This window comes from Hypanus sabinus, chromosome 4 (genome assembly GCF_030144855.1).
Source record: "Hypanus sabinus isolate sHypSab1 chromosome 4, sHypSab1.hap1, whole genome shotgun sequence".
NCBI classification, from domain to species: Eukaryota; Metazoa; Chordata; class Chondrichthyes; order Myliobatiformes; family Dasyatidae; genus Hypanus; species Hypanus sabinus.
The window spans coordinates 45,665,051-45,684,033 of record NC_082709.1 but is presented as its reverse complement, the minus strand read 5'-3'; the positions used below and the strand labels follow the sequence as shown (position 1 = coordinate 45,684,033).

The 18,983-nt window shown below is 39.2% G+C and overlaps 1 protein-coding gene across 2 annotated transcripts in view; it reads right to left on the bottom strand.

Annotated features, from left to right (window-relative positions):
• Positions 1-10,188: 10,188 nt before the first annotated feature.
• The window catches only part of maip1 (matrix AAA peptidase interacting protein 1), a 34,208-nt gene continuing 25,413 nt past the window's right edge, over positions 10,189-18,983 (bottom strand). The window contains exons 6-7 of one of the 2 annotated variants that reach the window (XR_009511634.1): positions 18,611-18,875; positions 10,189-16,846 (exon numbers count right to left, since the gene is read on the bottom strand). The gene's annotated coding sequence lies outside the window, so the exon portion shown is untranslated. Of the gene's footprint in view, positions 18,876-18,983 lie in introns of both variants that reach the window. The other variant, XM_059966989.1, reaches the window with a different exon arrangement.

Genomic DNA, 18,983 nt, shown 5'->3' with positions numbered 1-18,983 from the left:
AAAAGCCGATATCTCGCCTTACGTCTCAGAGTGAGTTATTGATGGTGGATCAGCATCATGACACTTGCAGGCTGTGCCCTGCACATCCTCGGACTGCACTGATTGGTGACACAAGTGATGCATTTCACTGCATGTTTCAAACTACATATGACATATAAAGCTAAACTTTATTTTCCGGTACAGTCATCCATCACCTTGTGGTTACAAAGGAAAGACCTAAATCAGAGACCTAAATACACTCTACAGCTAATGGAATTCAAAGTTATTATCAAAGTGTCATCTTACACTACCTTAAGGTTAATTTTCTTGCAGGTGTTCACACCAGAATAAAGGAACTGCATACAAAGATTAACCCTGTGCAGAAACAGAAAAATAAATAAATAAATAAATAACGCTGAGGACATGAGTTGCCGAGTACTTGAAGATGAGTCCACAGGTTGTGCAATCAGTTCAGAGTTGAGGCTATTCACTCTGGTTCAGGAGCCTGCTGGTCGATGAGTAACAACTGTTCCCGACTCTAGGCTCATGTACCTCCTACCTCATGTTAGTAGTGAGAAGAGAGCATGACCTGGATGGTGGGGGTTGTTGATGATGTAAAATGCTTTGTTGTAGCAACTATGATTGTAGATTACTCGGTGGTAGGGAGTATTTGCCTGTGATGGACTGGGCTGCATCCACCTCACAGTTTTGCATGGATGATGCTTTTGTCCTACTAAACAAAGCTACGTATGTGTAGCTTTTACTTAGTAAAATATAGTGAGATGGACTGAACTATGGTTTAACCTCATGAACAACAGCAAGCACAGTCTGCTGTCCGACTTACATAGCAATTTATAAACCCAATAGAAACAGAAATGAAGGAAGAACACAGCAAGCTGAGCATCCTCAGTGGTAAGAGAAACCAGTTGATACTTCAGGTCAAAGACTATTCATTGGAACTGAGAAAAGAATTCAAGGCTAGGTCACAGTAAAAGTTAGGGGAGGCAAAAGGTGGATCAAAAGAAATCTCTGTAGTAGGCTGAACAGATAGACAGCCAAAGAATGGGCAGTTAGGCTCTTCTGACTGTGCTTCTGTAATAGTTTAAATTCCCTGTCTGACTATTTCCCTTGAGCAATCTTCCAAAGAGCTTCCCCAGTGGTTTTCCCTTCACTGTTGGTGTGGCCACCATACTCCCCGTATTGTGGTCATTTTCCTGATGTATATTTCTGAAGGAATCCCCTCCAACAAAAACAATCCAAGTCCTCCCGACTCTCAAATACATTGTAACTATTAACTACCCAGCCCCAGGTCTCTCAGCAACATGGTATGACTCCTGTCTCCTGCTGACTCAATGAAAAGATTGTGCTGAAAGGGACGCCAATTCTGTTACAAGTAATAATGACCACACAGAGAATCTGTACTCATTGACAAGTACCTCTGTTGGCTCAGCTCACAAGCACATGAACTTACGCAACTGAATACTTGTGTTCAAGGTTCCCTGACCCTCCACAAAGCAGAAAAAAATTAATACCCAGCAAAAAGCACTTACCCTGGTCAGGCATTCCTTGTGGTCCTCATCTAATCTCCACATGTCCGTCGTGGGGTCCTCCATATTTGCAATGGTTTGTCTCTGGAGAGCTGTTGCTGCCTCAACTCCCTAGATCCTCTATTTTTATACTTTTCTCATCAGTTCACTCTATGACATTTCAATTTCTTTGGCTCAAGGTCACCTGAAAGACCTGTGTCAGATTCCCATTGGACATAGCCTGCGACGACAAGCAGCATTGCATTATGGCCGTCATCTTCAACTTTGTGCCTCAGGCGACTTCTTTGGTTATATTCACCCCTAAACCTGTCAAACTGGGTCACCCAGGTACTTTTGTTCCACTTCTGCAAAACTGATATTTTACATAATAAACAGCTTCTTATCTGAAAATGGTCTCAGGTTTAGAAAATCAAGAGCAGAAGCCCCCTGTGTCCATGTTCAATTACTCTGATTAAGTTATCTCAGACCAAGAATTAGTTCATCAAACAGTTCACAAAATGGCAGCAGCAAAGACAATCTCACAAAATGGCCACCTCCATTCCAGTACACTGATTGTAGTTTTTTTACTGGCCAACAATACAAATGAAAAACAATTGAAGGGAGGGGGTTGTGGAGAGGAATGAAAAGCACAAGTGGCCAGTCCTGATACACAAACTGAAAGAAAGAGTAAGGCGCCAGAGTTTGGAGAATTCAATATTGAGTTCTGCAGGCTGCAACATGCCCCAACAAAACCATAACATGTTACCCCTCAAATTTACATGCAATATTGCAGGAGGCCAGGGCCAGATAGGTCAGAGTGTGAATGGAATGTACAATTAAAATGGCAAGCAACTGAAAGCAAAGCTCCGCCCTGCAGACTGAGTGCAGGATATCCTTAACACCAACGCCCATTCTGTGTATGGTCTCTTCAATGCGGAAGAGGTCACATTATGAATGCCACACAAAACAGACAAGACTGGAAAAAAGGGCAAATGAATCATTACTTCACCTGCGATGATCTGTCAGAAATCACAATGGGTAATAAATTGAATGTGAAGACTGGTGGTGTGGAAGGTGAGAATCCATGTACAAAACCAGGCCTTTAAAGCAAATTCTTGCTGCAACAGGTAAGATACTAAGCAAATTCAATTTTTTTAATGCAATTCACTTCATTCATTTACTGGAGGAGTATTTTACTTCAAGAGCAACACCTGTTGCCCCTTCTCATTTGAGTTTGGGAATGGGTTTGAGCCACTTCATTGAACTGCAGTCACCTTTGTGGTAAACGTGCTCTACATTGCTGTGAAACAGGGAGTTCAAGAATTTAGAATCAGATATTAAAAAGTAGCAAAGCGTGTAATTTGGAGCGAAACTTATAGATGGTGGTATTCCCATAGCTTGCAGCCTTGGCACTGAAGAATGTAATTCTGTCAGTAATGTAATCATTTCAAGCAGTATTAAACATGGTAACAGTGAGATTTCATTTATATTGAATGCATCCCCTAACAGACTAGGGAACCGAAGCACAAAAATATCTAAGTTTTCAAACTCCCTTCGTTACCCCATAACAAATAGTTGCATATTCATGCTAAATATAAACAAAACTAGACTTGACATTAGTCACAGAAAACTGCAACACAAAAACAGGATCTTTGGTCTATCTAGCCCATGCCAAACCATATAATTGCCCAGTACCATTGAACTAACCCCAGGCCTTAGCCCTCCAAACCCTTCCTATCTATGTACCTATCAAAACCTCTCTTAAATGTTGAAATTGAAATTGCATGCACCAGTTGCGCAGGCAGCTCATTTCACACTCTCACCACTCTCTGAGTGAAGAAGTTTCCCCTTATGTCCCCCTTACACCCTTAACATATGACTTCTAGCCTCACCCAAACTCAGTGGAAATAGCCTGCATGAATTTACCCTATCTATGTCCTTCATAATTCTGCATACCTCTATCAAATCACCCCTCAATCTATTCTAGAGAATAAAGTTCTAACCTATTCCATCTTTCCTTATAACTCAGGCCCTCCGGTCCTGGCGACATCCTTGTAAATTTTCTCTATAGTCTTTCAATCTTTATTTACATCTTTCCTGTAGGTTGGTGACCAAAACCATACACAATAGTGCAAATTAAGCCTTACCACATCTCACACAACTTCATCATAACATCCCAACTCCTGCATTCTATACTTTGATCTCTGAAGGCCAGTGTGCTAAAAGAATTCTTTACAATTCTATCTACTAGTGATGCAACTTTCAATAAATTATGGACTAGGCTTGCCAGATTCCCTTGTTCTACCACACTCCTCAGTGCCCTACCACTCACTGTGCAAGTCCTACCCTGGTCAGTCTTGCCAAAGTGGAACACCACTCACTTGTCTGCATTAAATTCCATCTGCCATTTTTCAGCTCATTTTTCCAGCTGGTCCAGATCCTTTGATAGTTTTCCTCACTGTCCACTACACTCCCAATCTTGGTGTCATCCTCAAATTTGCTTATCCAGTTTACCACGTCATCATCCAGATCATTGACATAGATTACAAACAACAACAGATCCAACGACGACCCCTGCAGAACTCCACTTGTCACAGGCCTCCAGTCAGAGAGGCAACCATCTACAACTCTACCTTCTTCTGCAAAGCCAATGTCTAATCCAGTTTACTATCTCATCTTGAATGCCAAGCAACTAAACCTTCTTGACCAACCTCCCATGCAAGACCTTGACAAAAGTCCATGTTGACAACATCCATTGCCTTGCCTTCATCCTTTCATGGTAACATCCTCGAAAAACTCTAAGATTGGTGATACCTACCAAGCACAAAGCAATGCTGATTATCCAAATACTTATATATCCAATATCGTAGAATAGCTTCCAATAACTTTCCCACTACTGATGTCAAGTTTACCAGACTCTTATATCCTTTTCAGGCCTTACCTATTTTTATTCCTAAGATGTACTTTGATTCTTTAGATTCAATTTTAACCTCTTATATTTGGAATAATAAACAAGCTCGTTTAAGTAAAGTTTACTTACAAAGAAATAAAGAGATGGGTGGACTAGCCTACCCAGTTTTAGGTTTTACTATTGGGCTGCCAATATAAGGAATATTACTTTCTGGTCCTATTATATTTATCGTAAAGATTGCCCATCATGGGTCTCCTTAGAAGTTAATTCTGTAAAAAATTCCTCTATTGTCTCTCTTCTTGGATCATACTCTTCTTTTTCAGTAAATAAAACAGATAACATAATTGTTAAGCAAACTTTAAGGATCTGGTCTCAATTTAGAAAATTTTTTGGTTTAGCGAATTTCTCATTATCATCTCCCATTCTCCTTAATTAGTTTTTTTATCCCTTCCATGACTGACAAAGTCTTTAAAGATTGGGATGAACTAGGTAGTAAGTGTTTTTGGGACCTGTTTATCTCAGGATCTCTTGCTTCATTTGACCAATTGTCAAATAAATTTGCACTCCCAAAAACACATTTTTACAGTTACCTTCAAATTAGAGATTTTCTACGTTTCCAATTAGCTACTTTTCCTATAGGTCCTGATAAAAATTTACTGGACGATCTTTTAAATTTAAAACCTTTTGTTAATGGTTCTATTACCGGTATCTATAACTTGTTGATTGATTCTAGACAAGATTTTTTAGATAAAATAAAAAAATGCTTGGGAGGATGACCTAAATTGTCAGATTTCTGATGATAGATGGAATAAAATTCTTAAACGGGTTAATAAATCATCTTTCTGTGCTCATCATTCTCTTCTACAATATAAAGTGGTTCATAGAGCTTACATTTCCAAACAGAAGCTGTCCAGTTTTTATCCGAATGTTTCTCCACTTTGTAATAAATGCAACTCTGCTGATGCCTCTTTAATTCATGTTTTGGTTTTGCCCTACAATTGAAAAGTTTTGGCAGTAAGTATTTCATACCTTCTCTCAACTTTTTAGGGTCCAATTTGACCCAAATCCCCTTACTGCCTTGTTTGGTATTATTGCAAATGAAGATATAACTTTAAATACTCCTAACCTGCAGGTTTTAGTTTTTACCTCTCTTTTAGCAAGAAGAGCAATCTTGCTTAAATGGAAGGAGTCTACCCCTCCTACACATCTTCAATGGCTACGTGATATTATGTCTTATTTAAATTTAGAAAAGATCCGCTGCTCAGTCTTAAATTTGAAACAATCTTTTTATGATATTTGGAGACCTTTCCTAAATTACTTTTCCAATTTATAAAGTTTAACAGTGCACAGACTTTTATGTATATTTTTATCTTCTCTTCTTAAGTGAATATGGTTTTTTTTCTAATTATCCATTGTCAGCCATCAGCTTTTTCCTTTGGTAGTTGGTAGGGGGTTGACCTTTTTTTATATAAAAAGTTTCTTTTATGATGTATGACTTATCTTTAATTTTTTGATTACAGAGTGGTATACCTTTATGTGTTATGCTATAACATTTTGATCAATTTTATTACAATATATGAATGTACACAAGTTATGTTAAGATGAATCTATGTGTTACACTCTGTAAATCTTTTTTTTCTGAATAAAATTATTGTAAAAAGAAAGAAAGTTTACCAGACTCTAATTTCCTGGCTTATTCTTAGAACCTTTCTTAAACAGAAGAACATCATCATCCTCCTCCGGTACCTTACCTGTTGCTAAGGATGATTTAAATACATCTGCTAGGGCCCCTGTAATTTCTGCACACCTACCACAGGGTCTGAAGGAACACCTTGTGGGGCCCCAAGGGATTTGTCCACCTTGATTTGCCTCAAACCAGCAAACACCTCCTCTGTAATCTGTATAGGATCCATGACCTCACTGCTGCTTTGCCTCACATCTATAGACTCTGTCTCCATCTCCTGAATAAATGTATTACAATCCATTCAAATTCACTTCCAACCCTTTTGGCTCCATGCATAGACTACCGTCCTGATCTTCTAGAGGACTGAGCTTGCCCCCTTGTAATCACTTTGCTCCTAATATATCTGTAGAAGTCCTTGGGATTCTTCGTCATCCTGTCTGCTAGGGAAATCACTTGCCTTCTTTTAGCCCTCCTGATTCCTTTCTTGTTCTCTTGCATTTCTTATATTCCTCAAGTACCCTCTTTGTTCCTACCTGCCTACACTTGCTATGCACCTGCTTTTTTTTTCTTAGCCAGGGCCCCAATATCTCTCGCAAACCAAGGTTCTCTGAATCTGTTATTTTGCCTTTTATTCTGACAGACACATACAGGCATTGTGCTCTCAAAATTTCATTTTTGAAGGCCTCCCACTTATCAAAATCACCTTTGCCGGAAAACACCCTGTCCCAATCCACACTTGCCAGATCTTTTCTAACTCAAGGACCAGACCCATCCTATTCCATAATTACCTTGAAACTAATGCATTATGGTCACCAAATGTAAAGTGTTCCCGACACAATCTTCTGTCACCTTTCCCTGATAGGAGATCAAGTATTGCACACTCTCTTATTAGGACTTCTATGTACTGATTTAGGACATTTTCCTGAACACATTTTACAAACTCTATCCAATTATAGTCTTTTCACAGTATGTGGGTCCCAGTTAATAAATGGAAAGTTAAAATCACCTGCTATCACAACCTTATGTTCCTTGCAACAGTCTGCGATCTCTTTACAAATTTGTTCCTCTAAATCCCATGGACTGTCGGATGGTCTATAATACCATTCTTATTGTTCATTTCCACCCATAAAGCCTCACTAGACAAGGTCGCCATTCTGTCCTGATGGAACACTGCATGATATTTTCCCAGACTAGTTGTCGGCTTGATATTCGTCAGCTTTGTAGTTACTGTTCACTCGAATTAATTTGCAGTAATCAGTTTATCTTCAGTCAAAATCAGCACATATGACCTTTGCATAATTTCAACCTCAGAAAAACCTTCCATATATGGTTACCTGATAGGGTACCTTATGTTTTAGGTTTATATTTATTTTACTATTTTGCTATGTCTAAGGTTAAATAATTTACATCCTAATGTGTCCTTCACTGAAAAGGGCAGGACTAGCTGAGTAACAACCAGCTCCAGGGCTGCTGTCAATGCTGGTGTTTTGCCTGAAAGGGTAGAGTGGTCCAAATGATTTTCCAGGAAAGGACAGTGACCCTGCACAGTGTGAGATTCCAGCCTCCAGTTGCCTCGTCACTTTGCAGCTGCACACACCAAACCTCTCCCTGCATCTGAATCCTACAACCATTATAAATATTAGCAAACTAGTACTCCTAATCTTTCTTTTTTTATATATAGAGTGCAGTTGACAACTGATAAATTGACAGGGATTTGGCAAGATGGTGCCAGCAAACATTATCTCACACAACCTCTTTCAGATGATCTACAAACTGTTTCTTTCACCTCATCTACGTCTTCTTTTCTTTTACCTCATCTATGTCTTCTTTATTTTAAATGTGTTTCTAGCACTGTTGGAGCCTGTGATCTGCAGTCTAAAGGCATGTTTCAGGCCAACTGGGCATGCTTGTGCTTTCTGTTTCCAAGAAGATTCCCCCACAAGGCCTGGAAGCTGAGAGACAAGACACGAGCTCATGATCAACTCTATTTTTCACCAAAGTGTGGAAGGTGAGTGTTCAGTGCCATCTACCAACCTCTTGTTCACTGCTGCCGGAGGAAGGTAAATGCGTGTGACGGTCTCTCGGTCGCTGTTCCTGGGGGATTGCGCCTGCGTCTGGGTAGTCTCTCTTCCCTTTGCTGTTGTTGGAGGCTGTTACCAAGGTTCGAGGTCTGTGGTTTATCGATTGGACTGTGGCTCTTTCGGACTCTTTCAGTTCTGAGTTTTATATTCTATGTTTTTCCTGTTCTTTCTTGTTGCTGTTTGTGCAATTGGTTTGTTTTTTTTTGTGCCGGGACTTTTGGGGTTTGATATTCTTGTTACCATTTTGCACATGGGGAGGTTGAAGTTCTTATTGCCATTTGCACAATTTGTTTTTGCACATGGGGAGGTTGAAGTTCTTATTGCCATTTGCACAATTTGTTTTTGCACATGGGGAGGTTGAAGTTCTTATTGCCATTTGCACAATTTGTTTTTGCACATGGGGAGGTTGAAGTTCTTATTGCCATTTGCACAATTTGTTTTTGCACATGGGGAGGTTGAAGTTCTTATTGCCATTTGCACGATTTGTTTTTGCACATGGGGAGGTTGAAGTTCTTATTGCCATTTGCACGATTTGTCTTTGCACATGGGGAGGTTGAAGTTCTTATTGCCATTTGCATGATTTGTTTTTTTTTGCATGTGGGCAGTGGTTGGTGTTTATCTTTGAACGGCTCCATGTTTTTCTTTGTTTTGTGGCTGTCTGGAGAAGACGAATCTCAGAAGTGTAGAACCATATAACCACATACCAATCACAGCACGGAAACAGGCCATCTTGGCCCTCCTAGTCCGTGCCGAACCCTTAATCTCACCTAGTCCCACCTACCCGCACTCAGCCCATAACCCTCCACTCCTTTCCTGTCCATATACCTATCCAATTTTACCTTAAATGACACAACTGAACTGGCCTCTACTACTTCTACAGGAAGCTCATTCCACACAGCTATCACTCTTTGAGTAAAGAAATACCCCCTCGTGTTTCCCTTAAACTTCTGCCCCCTAACTCTCAAATCATGTCCTCTAGTTCGAATCTCCCCTACTCTCAATGGAAACAGCCTGTTCACATCAACTCTATCTATCCCTCTCAAAATTTTAAATACCTCGATCAAATCCCCTCTCAACCTTCTACGCTCCAATGAATAGAGACCTAACTTGTTCAACCTTTCTCTGTAACTTAATTGCTGAAACCCAAGTAACATCCTAGTAAATTGTCTCTGCACTATCATTTTATTGATATCTTTCCTATAATTCGGTGACCAGAACTGCACACAATATTCCAAATTTGGCCTTACCAATGCCTTGTACAACTTTAGCATTACATTCCAACTTCTGTACTCAATGCTTTGATTTATAAAGGCCAGCGTTCCAAAAGCCCTCTTCACCACCCTATCTACATGAGACTCCACTTTCAGGGAACTATGCACAGTTATTCCTAGATCTCTCTGTTCCTCTGCATTCCTCAATGCCCTACCATTTACTCTGTATGTTCTATTTGGATTATTCCTGCCAAAATGTAGAACCTCACACTTCTCAGCATTAAACTCCATCTGCCAACGTTCAGCCCATTCTTCTAACCGGCATAAATCTCCCTGCAAGCTTTGAAAATCCACCTCATTATCCACAACACCTCCTACCTTAGTATCATCGGCATACTTACTAATCCAATTTACCACCCCATCATCCAGCTCATTTATGTATATTACAAACAACATTGGGCCCAAAACAGATCCCTGAGGCACCCCGCTAGTCACCGGCCTCCATCCCGATAAACAATTATCCACCACTACTCTCTGGCATCTCCCATCTAGCCACTGTTGAATCCAGAAATAGAAACATACTTCGATAATAAATATACCTTGAACATATCATTACACAGAAATGATGATCAACTTCTTGCTGATTTCTTACAGAAAATCTAAATTTTGTACAGGCTCTAATCAGCACACGTAAAGACAATTGCCTTGACTGATGCTTCACACTTAAAAGTTAATTATTAGCCCCTTATGCCCAACATAGACATTAAAAGATGTTTATCAGATTGTGACATTGAAATTAAGTTCAAAGTGAAATTTATTATCAGAGTACATACATGTCACCACATACAATGCTGAGATTCTTTTCCATATGGATATACTTAGTAAATCTATAGAACAGTAACCGTATACAGGATCAATGAACAAAAAACTGCAAATGCAAATAGCAATAAATAATCAGAGCATGAAATAACAAGATAAAGTGAGACCATTTGTTGTGGGAACACCAGACTGAGTGTAGTTATCCCCATTTATTCATGATCCTGATGGTTGAGGGGTAGTAACTGTTCTCGAACCTGGTGGTGGTGAGTCCTGAGGAACTTGTAACTTCAACTTGATTGCAGCAGTGAGAAAAGAGCATGGCCTGGGTGGTGAGGATCCTTGATGATGAAATTAAACTACTGATGCAGACTAAACTTCATCCCTTATCTTGACATGCCTGAAGTAAGAATCTTACTCAGAACTTACTTTTATACTGATCAATTTAGCTAAGGTTACATTAAGATTGCACCTGAATCCCCACTTTGGTATTAGGGAATTATTTTCAAATTATATTCAAACACTTTCTCCTATAAAACAATGTCCTATATGGAGGAAGAAACATAAGAATTTTTGAAAGTGCTCATGCTAAGCAAAATTTCCTTCATTTTCATATATCACCCCTAAAACTAAATGCAAGATTAATAAATACTGGGAACACACATACCCCATTATACTTCCAGTCAAACAGTTTGCTGCTAGAAGTCATAAACGTTGAGTTGTCAGATTTCTTGGAGTAGTTCCCAATTTACTGTTAAGTCATATGGTAAAGCACCAACACACACAAAATGCTGGTGGAACACAGCAGGCCAGGAAGCATCTATAGGGTAAAGCACCATATTAGTTAATCAATAGCCTGTTATGTGCATAGATCTCTGATGTAGCATAGCTTGCTTCTTTTGTGACTGACATTTCATTACCAGCCTGAAGGGTCAATGTTTTGTCAAAAGGTTGTTAATCCAAGGCACCATTTCATCTGTACACTCAGGTGGAGACCAAAACATCACCTTGTCTGAAGAGAAAGCAGTTTGACTAATAATTCCTTGACATTGTTGAAACATTTCAATTGGTCATTTTTTTAATATGACCACAGTGGCATCATTTCAATGGTAATTCCTACACTGCAAAAAGCACAGAGTATAACATATATAATTTTTTAAACATTTTTATTTAAAATGTTTAAAAATATTTCCAATTTGTCTCTTTTTTTTCATTTTGTCTACCTCACTTCTGCAATGATGTCAACTCACCAAACAATAACTAGCCTTTGTCATGCAACAGCCTATCTAGAAAACCAGGAACAATGCAAGATCAGGTTCAACCATGTTGCCTTTACATTCAAACAGCTCTCTGGATTCAGTGCTTAGTCCAGATGAAGTTGGAAATCTTCAATAAAATGCAAGAGACGTGTTCAGGAGAGGTGTGGATGAGGGTACGGAGAGGCCTTGGAGGGGAGAAGGGTGAGAGAACTGCAAACTTCAGTTTCTCTATAAAAGAGCTCAACAATTCTGGCAATTTACAAAAACTCACAAGCATCTGCAATGCCAATGTGAATTTTTCCAACTATTCAAATTGCAAGTATCCGTCTGAAACTTCACAACAGCAAGAAAGAAAAAGAATGTTCAACATGACTTTGATTAAAATTAGGGCCTGAGAACTTACTAATTTAAGCTCAATGTCTCTTCCTAAAACGAGTTACGAAATACACTGTAACAGAAAATATACCTACATCATTTGAACTTATAGAGCAATAATACAAAGCAAAGTGCTGCTGGAAATCCTTAATGAAGAGTGAAACTGTTGCAAATACTCAGCAGCTTGGACAGCACTTAGAAAAAGAGGAAGCAGAATTAATATTTCAGGTTAATGGCCTTAAATCATAACCAATTAGTATATCTACCTCCATAATTAAAAAGTGCTTCTGAAGGGCAAGATAATTGTTCTGTTGATCTCTACTGGTATGGATACTGCTTCATTGATTCAATCTGCTAATGATTTGCCCGACCTCCCCACTCCAGTATGAAATATAGCTATCAATAATCTTATCAACATTGCGATTAACACACATATCCTATTTAACACCTTGGTGTTACATTTCTATATGGCTACAATTGCACCTGGTCTCAAAATGATTGTTCTGATGCATCTAGCGTGGTAGTGTAGTGGGTATTGCTTGTCATTCTCACTTTCAGCTTCCATCGCTGGCTAGCAGCCTTGAGAAAAGAAGAACTGAATGTGTAAGTCTGTCCCTGCCAGTACATAGCATCTCCAAGCAAGCCTCATGTAGTGCCTCCTCATATGGAGACTGAACTCCATTCAGACTCAGGCTGAACTAGCGAGGATGGGGAGAAGGTCTGGCCCTTGCACTTGTAGAACACAGGCTCACTGGCACATGGACATGCCCTGGTGCTCGGGAACCAGATCCCCAGCTAGGGATAAATAGCCCTACTGCCTTGTGGGCAGCTTCGGAAGAGACAAAGGCTACAGGTGTAAACCTAGACAACAAATCCATGTTGGAGCCCCTAAGGTGGCTGCACATCATTGAACACCCTTCCAGCAGCTCCTACAGCCAAGCTGGTGTCAAGCTTTCCTTGGACTACACTGGTGAGGCCGAGAGGGGGATCTTGATTGGGCATCTCAGGATCAACGTACCTTCTGCCCAGGCTTGTGATGGTGATAACAGTCCTTCAAGACAGACAGATGCCAACCACTCTACATTGGCACCACACATTGATTAAATTGGTTTAGTCAATTGGTTGACTAAACATATTTCTTTACAAATATGTTTTGTAATGAACATATTTGAACTCCAAGTGATAAATATAAAAATTTGAAACCCGGAAAGCAAAAGTAAACAACCAATGAAGAATTAGAATGTAGACATGGAAGCCAAAAGAAGCCACTTGCAAAAACAAATGAAGACGAATGAATCAAACTAGAATCGGAGATTCAAAACATTATTAAATCTAGGACACAGATGGAGGGCAGTCATAGAGTTCCCATGTGTGCAATTACTGAGAAACATTTTCTCAGTAAAATCTATTGCTTTTCCCCATTTGGGCCTCCTAGAATGGCCACATCTATTCCTTTGGCTGCCTTAATTGTTGTCTTAATGCATCCCTGGTGACAGCTTTCCCTGCTGTCATAACTATAGGAGCATTTACTTCCCATTTGCCTACAGCAACTGTTCCAATAACATTCCTCGTTACAGAACTCCTTCCACCATGCACAGTCGCAGAACCCAATACCATTATTAACCAGGTCCCACTCTGTACCTTCTACCAGGTTACCACCTGGCTTCTCTACAGTCTGTATTCAAATGCTCCCTGATGCCAAGAGATTCTACAATACAGCCAAGTTATGTCTGATCCATATTACCAACAGTATCACAGCAGTCATACAGAGATTCTATGGCTAAGCTTGCATGCCTTAAGCCTCAGATATAAAAACAAACTAATTTCCCAGAGTTTCTAATTCTGCTAGGAAGTGCAGGATAATAATGCCAAAAAGGCAAAATGCTTCCTGCTGATAACTCTAATGGAAGTAATTGATCAGAACAGAGTTCAAAACTGTTTTGCTTTCATTACCTTGGAGAAACCTCCATCTCTAGAGCCAACACAACTTCCACCAAAGCATCCAAATTAAGCATTTCCGAAGTCCAAATGCAAACATCTGTGTTCTCCTCCCATAATGTGAATCATTTCCTGTTCACCACAAATTCAAGCAATGCTTTATCCTTTCCACTGCCTGCAACTATTCAAACTTACTAGAGCCATGAACGTGAGATCTATCACTGACGTTTAAGCTGCACGTTCAACAATCTTTTACTCCATTTCACCAGTCACAGAAAACTAGTGATTGAGATTTGAAAAAAAAACAGGTGCAGCTAATGCTTGACTAAGTGCTAGATTTTATCAGTTAACCAGTTGAAAAGACAATTAATGAATGGATGAAAGAAGTCTTTCTTTACTCTCAGGATTAATGCGGTCGAGATACTTCATGCATATACTCCCATCATGATTCATCAAAAGCTAAGATCCGTCTAATGAAAATTATCTTATTTAGATTTTGGATCTGCAGGTGAAACTAGCCATTACAATGTATAGGCAGGATCATCTCGAGAACTTCTTCTACTTAGAGCATGAGAACATCACTGGAAATATTCCACTTCACAAAACACACCTTTGTAACCTTTCGATTTATCATTATTCATTTACCATTAGTAGGTAAAGATATTCAAACTCAACACGTACAGCAACGTGAAAGTTTCTTCACCACACAGAGGTTCCAAGGAAAGAGTTAGATGAGCCACATCCCATGTACATGTAAAAGATAATATCGTAGCTCACAACATAGCTTAATCGTGGCTAAATGTGGGTGCCTTGTTTCAGTCACAGACGCCCTCTTGTGGCAATATGTTGCCAAGAGCTCATCAAGTTAGAGTTGGACAAGACCAGCAATCATCAATAAATACAAACATTTCTTGATGGAAAGTTTAGATTACGAATTTCCATCCACAATGCAAGTAACTGTTGAAATTGTTTATCGTGAATATCACGAGAAGTTCTAGGAGTTTTAATCAATTTCTTCACACTTAAAATTCCAATGTCTTGAGATTAGGGAACAATTGTGACAGCCTCATGTTAGTTGTAACTGGCTCACTTGGAGTAGAATCCACAACTTCAGGGGAAGTTTAGGAATGGCAAAATGTTGCAGGTGCTGACTCTTTTAGCCCCAGCAATCTGGGTTCAGTTCTGACTTTTCATGTTGTGTAGAGTTTCTTTGTCCTTCAGTTTTCTCAAGGACATGCAGCTTGCTAAGTTAAATGGCCAATGTGAATTACCCCCACTGTTTAGGTGAGAGGTAAAATCTGGAGAGGGAATTAAAGCAAAAATGAGGAGAATAGAAATGTGAGCAGAACTAATAGGTGCTTAATAGTAGGTGTGGGCTCGCTGACCAAAAGGCCATTTCCACGCCTATCTCTATGAAACTATGAATTTCCAAGTAAATATTTTTAGAAATGTAATTAAGTGGTAAGATATTCTAAAAATATCAAAGATGCAGTTTTCTCTGAACAGGCAAGGGTTTTGTGAAGAGGAGTGAAGTGCACAATAAATGAAGTTCTATCCATGTGTTTATCTTTTTATATTGAGTGAGAATGACTAGCAGTAAAACATGAATTGAGTTCAGGAGGAAAATAAAACTGCAGAGGTTACATGTTGGACACAAGTTCAGAGAACCAGTGTGACATAACAACAATCCACGCCTAGGTCTAGGACTGTTTTTTTTTTAAGAGATTGTTTTTATTTCCTTTCATTTTATGTGGATTGGTGGGCATGGACTGTTGTTACACTGACTCTCTGAACTTGTGTCCAACATGTAACCCCTGCAGAGTTTTATTTCCTTCCTGAATTTATGTTTTATTGCTGGTCATTCTCGTTCCTTAACCATAGAGCTGGAGGCCTGGAAATAGTTTCATCCAATAAACAATCCTGGGCAAAATGGTTAACAGTTTTCATGCAACTAAGCTGGAAGTGATAGCTGATTGAATGGAATTTGATATTAGTTATTTATTTAAAATATGAATCTTTGTCTTTCCATAGTCTCAAAGGAGACCTGGGATTTCTTTTTTGGATAAACTGGTTGGAATACCAAATGCATTTGCCATTTCATGGGTGCTGTTCTAACACATCAGCTTTAAGACAAGATACAGCCATTTAAGAGATATTAGAATAAATTTGTGACATGCCCACCTGTGCAAAAAGCGGAGTGATCAATGTTGTTGCTGAAGGAGAAGATAGCTTCATAAGAACATAAGAAATGGAAATGACCATACAGCTTTCAAGCTTGCTCTGTCATTCATTATTCATGATTAATCCTACGCCTCAACCACTTTCCCACCTATTCACTTAGTATTGACAAATCTCTTGATCTCAGCCTTGAATATACTCAATGCTGCACTGTCTTTGGACACAGCTGATCTCAGGGATTCATAACTCTGCACAAAATTTTTAATCTAATCTCAATTCAAAAAGTCAGATTTCTTATCCTGAGAGTATGCTCCTAATTCATGACTCTCCAGCTAAAAGAAACAGCCTTTCAGCATCTACCCTCAAGTTCAAGTTCAGTTTATTGTCATTCAACTGTACACATGTATATCACCAAACGGAACAGCATTCCTCCAGACCAAGGTGCTCAACACAGTACATATAGCTCACACACACAACACAAAGTAATATTACCACAAATAAATTAACAGATAATAAAGTGCATTTATGACACAAGTTAAAAAGTAAACAGTATAATACCACTGGCACCTCAAGCATGATGAGACCTGAATGGTAGTCTTACAACCTGGGAGAATAAGCTGTTTCCTATCTTAACAGCTCCTGTCTTTATGCTGTGGTACCTCCTGCCTGACAGTATAAGGTCAGAGATATTGTTGGACGGATGGGAGGCAACATGGACAATGCTAAGGGTCCTATGTATGCAGCATTCCCGATAAATATCCTTAATGGGTGGAAGAGAGACTCCTTGCAGCAGTCCTTGCAATCCTTCTTAGGGTCTTGCAGCCAGATGCCTTGCAATTCCTGTATCAGATGGTGATGCAACAGATCAGGACACTCTCGGTGGTGCTCCTGTAAAAAAAATCACTCAACTCAATCTCCACAGGAAGTGGAGATGCTGCTGCGCTTTGTTGACCAACAAGGTGGCGTTGTGGGACCAGGGAAGATTGTCCATTCTGTGCACGGACAGAAATAATACCCCGAAAATTCTTCATAAGAATTTTCTGTTGCTACATCAGGTCCCTCCTATTCTTTTAAACTCCCATTTTACTCAACCTTTCCTGCAAACATCACTCCCTCATCCCAGTATGAACATGCAGATCATTCACCAGAAGAGACCAAAACTGCACAAAATACTAAATGTGATTTCATCAAAGCTCTCTGTAATCTCTGCAAGAACTGCTTAATTTATACCCCAGTTCCCTTACAATAAAAGTCAACATATTATTTATCTTTCTAATTCTTTGCTATATTTCATTTGTGGTGTATGAACTAGCATTCCAAGTCCTGTGCACCAACGTTTACTAGTTTCTCATTATTCATCTATATTGTTGGAGGCATATGAACTCTGAGTTTTCATCTGCCACCTTCTTTCCCATTTGCATTAACTGTCTCTCCCAACTCAGCTTTCTTTGCAGCTTTGTACAATCAGCAAATTTAAGATGTAACTGTCTTTTTCTGTTGATACAAGTTGACTGATCATTGATCTCTGTGTCATATCACTATTAACAAGCTGCCAATATGTAATGATTCTTATTCCTTTTGCATCTTCTGTCCTTTTACCAATCCCTTATCTATGCTAATATTGCTTCTAATTCCATCAGCCTTGTGAAGTCATTTTGTGGTACTGTATCAATGACTTGGAAAATTTGTATCCATGTATTCTGTCTTCTCCACCCTGTTTGCTGCACCTGAAATGTGTTAGACAAATTCTGACCAACAAGACTTCCCTAAATAAAACATATACTATGTATAATCACATTATAATTTTCCAAGGGCCCAAGGACCACAACTTACAAGCATTTTGCAACAGCCTAACTCATCCTTTGCTCACTTTCCCTTCTTCATTAAATCCCAATAAGCTATTTGCTATAAACCTAACTGAAGGGAATCCTGCAATGTCTGGCATCTCAAATTCCAAGCTTTTGGGTCAAAAGGATTGAACTTCTCTGTTATTCTTAAAGGCAAAGATTTCTCAATAGACTTTTACTTCTTAATTTCCGCTACAATCACTGCTGTAAAGACAGAAGCAAATATTTAATGTGACATCCATTAATTCCCATTTTATTTATTTCTATCAGTGTCAATAGAACCCATGTTTATTTTCCCTATATTCCTACTTTTCTTTGCATAAACCTAGAATTTGCTTCAATATTTGTTTTATACTCGAATAATTTATTCCCTCTCCCATTTGTTTTTACTTGTGTTATCTTTCATATACCTCTCTTCCTGACAATTTTATTTTCTCCTTACCTTCCTTTCGCTATGTTTGATTGACTGGTGCTCTACTTCCCCACCTCCTTTGATAGACAGTACATATTGAGAATTTTGATATTTTTGCAGCAAAACTCAAATTTCCCAATCTATCTTGGTTAATGTATCTGCTATATCAACATAATTTGTGTTAAGTTCAAGGCTCCCATTTTGTGAGCCGGTTCGAATGCGCTGGAAAGTGGGTCACCACAATACATCTATTTTGAACTGCATACAAACATTATTTTATGATCACTTTTCTCCAAGAAAATCTTTATTGTAAGTTTATGAATTAACCTAATCTCATTGAACAAGATGCTCCTGAGTTAATTCCATGAGGTAGCTGTGGTGAACTACATATACCTGTCTGGACACGTCCTCTGCTGATTGCTCCTGTGGCTCCTCCCACAGACCCCTGTATAAAGGCGATTGAGGCCTGAGCCCGGCCTCCCAGTCTCCAGGATGTAGTATGGTGGTCAACCACTGCTTGTTCCTTCTTCCAGTCAATAAAAGCCGATATTTCGCCTTTATGTCTCCGAGAGAGTTATTGATGGTGCATCAGTAGCATTCTTCAAAACGAAGCCAGTTCCTGTGTTTGCCAATTTAATTCACCCAGTCGAGTGGAATACTAAAATAGAAACAGAAAATGCTGTATATACTGAGTAGGCCAGGCCTCATCTGTGGGAAAGGAAACATTTCAGGTTGAAGACCCTTCATCAGAAATGAGAAGAAAAAC